At 45.8% G+C, this 2,782-nt stretch overlaps 1 non-coding gene across 1 annotated transcript; it reads left to right on the top strand.

Annotated features, from left to right (window-relative positions):
• The first annotated feature begins 1,502 nt into the window (after positions 1-1,502).
• Positions 1,503-1,641, top strand: LOC133925672 (small nucleolar RNA Z247). Its single transcript, XR_009910946.1, has one exon. It is a non-coding gene; the product is annotated as a small nucleolar RNA Z247 (small nucleolar RNA).
• Positions 1,642-2,782: the final 1,141 nt, after the last annotated feature.

Genomic DNA, 2,782 nt, shown 5'->3' with positions numbered 1-2,782 from the left:
GACTCGTTCAATATGTTGCATCCATGATCCATGCGACGATCTCTCCGCAACAAGAAAATTATAAAAAAAAACTAAGGAGCTGAACCATGCGACGCATCACGTGTCATCGCCATGGTCGTCGTCATCATAATCATAGCCTTACTTAGTTCAAATAAATTTGGAAAAAAACGACAGATACCCCACATATATAATGACCCAGATCGAGAGAGCTCGAATTCGAAAAGTAGATCGAACTGAATGAATGAGTGTACATGCACGATCCGTCAGTGACAGCATCTCTGTACGTACTACAGCACTGCATGGAATCTTACCATCCGGCCGTACGTCATGCCATCCACAGATTGGACGCGCGCGGGATCAAGCATTCATATTGGACGGTGCTTCGTCTGATCCCAAATATAAGAACATTTAGGCTCTCTTCTAATTTACCAAATATAAGAACATCGACAATTTCAATGCATATTTTTTCTTCATTCTTCCATATTTGGCTCTATTTAAGTGTATCGTAATCAATAAAGTAAACTTTCACCCATTTAACTCTAACAGGCACGTGCATGAGAATGGGCGAGCTGCTCTTGCTGTGGTTCAGTTGCTTGCATGTACATCACGTTAACACGTGCATGCAAACAGCAGCAGATATATTCAGGGGCGCAGGTAGACTCGTGATCAGTAAAGCACTGGTGCCATGTTAAAAAAGGGGGGGGGGGGGGGTGGGGGCTAAAGCACTGCTATAGTGCTACCAGCAGCTTGTGCATAGCTAGTAGACTGGTTATCACGATATTGTTAGAGATAGAAGGTTTTGTATCATTGGAAAGTAGAAATCTTAGAGATATGCCTAGGTATAGATAGAAGCTTATCTCTTGTTTCTTTACGTGAGCTTCACGTCTGTAATCAAGGTCGACCAAGGATCGATCTCCTTCCTGTACAAGCCATGGCAGAGGGCTGTTTCCGCCTGATCTATAAATGATGCGGCCTGAGATAAAGGGTTCAACGCTTCCTATTTTCTTCACATGGTACCAGAGCCGGTTACCTCCTCAAACACATCTACAATGGTGTCTTCCTCATCCTCCATTGCGGCTGTGTCGCATCTCCTTGGCCAGCCCATCAGCGAGAAGCTCTCCAAGAGCAATCACCCGCTGTGGAAGGCCCAAGTGCTGGCGGCCTTACGTGGTGCGCAGATGACGCACTTCCTCGTCACCAAGAACGACAAGGACACAGAGACTGTCCCCAACCCTGCGCACGCGTTGTGGGTCGCTCAAGAGCAGCAAGTGCTCAGCTACATCCTGTCCTCTCTCTCCAGAGAGATCCTCTCCCAGGTCGCTGCCATGACCAAGCCGGCTGACGTGTGGAGCACCATTGAGGGCATCTTTACCTCTCAATCCCGAGCGCGAGTGATCAACACAAGAATGGCGCTGTCCACCACTCACAAAGGCGCCATGACTATTGGCGAATACTTCAGCAAGATGAAGGGTCTCGTGGATGAGATGGCATCTGCGGGGAAGCCCCTCGACGATGAGGAGATCATGTCGTACATCCTCTCCAGCCTCGACATCAACTACAATCCACTTGTGTCAACTGTTGCTGCACGTGTGGAGCCCATCTCTGTTGGAGAACTATATGCATAGATGTTGTCCTTTGAGATGTGCATGGACCTGCTACAAGGAGGTTTGCAGTCATCTGCAAATTCTGTGTCATGAGGGCGTGGTGGCCGTGAGCGCGGTGTCCAGGGTTGCGGCAATGGTCGTGGCCGTGGTGACTATTCAAGATCAAGCGGGAACGGAGGTTATAGTATCAACAACTCCACACCCAAGCCTACGTGCCAACTTTGTTGCAAGCTTGGCCACACCGTCATCAAGTGCTGGAAGAGGTTCGACCCCTCTTTCACTGGAGAAGAAAGGAGTGCGGTATCGACAATCACTTCGTACGGTTTCGACACCAATTGGTACATTGACACGGGTGCCACTGATCACATTACAAGTGAGCTCGACAAGTTAACTGTCCATGACAAGTACAACGGCAATGATCAAGTTCACACAGCTAGTGGTGCAGGTATGAGCATTAGTCATATTGGTCATACTACCGTTCGCACACCTACCCGTGATCTTTATTTAAACAATGTTCTTCATGTTCCTAAGGCCAACAATAATTTAGTCTCTATTCATCGTCTTGCTACTGATAATCATGCTTTTCTAGAATTTCACCCCAATTTCTTTTTGATTAAGGATCAGACAACAAGGAAAACTCTTCTTCGCGGCAAGTATAGGGGTGGTCTGTATCCCTTAACATACATTCCTTCTGGCTCAAGTAAACAAGTGTGTGGTGCCATCAAGCCATCCTCGTCTCGATGGCACAGGCGTTTAGGTCATCTGTCTTCGTCTATTGTTAATCAAGTTCTTAGCAAGAACAATCTTCCTTTTTCTAAAGAGTTGAATAAAGAGTCGGTTTTTGATGCTTGTCAAAAGGTCAAAAGTCATCAGTTACCTTATCCTAGATCATCTGATGTTTCGGGTGCTCCTTTGGAACTTATTTTTCCTGATGTTTGGGGTCCTGCTCCTGATTCTATCGGGAGACAAAAATATTATGTCAGTTTTATCGATGATTACAGTAAGTTTACTTGGATTTATTTGCTTAAACATAAGTCCGAGGTTTCCAAAGATTTCATGAATTCCAAAACCTTGTTGAGAGACGATTTGATCATAAAATTTTAGCCATGCAAACTGACTCAGGTGGTGAATATCAAAGGCTCAACACCTTTTTCCAACGAATTGGCATAGAACATCAT

The sequence above is a fragment of the Phragmites australis genome, chromosome 7, assembly GCF_958298935.1.
Source record: "Phragmites australis chromosome 7, lpPhrAust1.1, whole genome shotgun sequence".
NCBI lineage: Eukaryota > Viridiplantae > Streptophyta > Magnoliopsida > Poales > Poaceae > Phragmites > Phragmites australis.
This window is presented reverse-complemented; position numbering and strand designations above follow the sequence as displayed.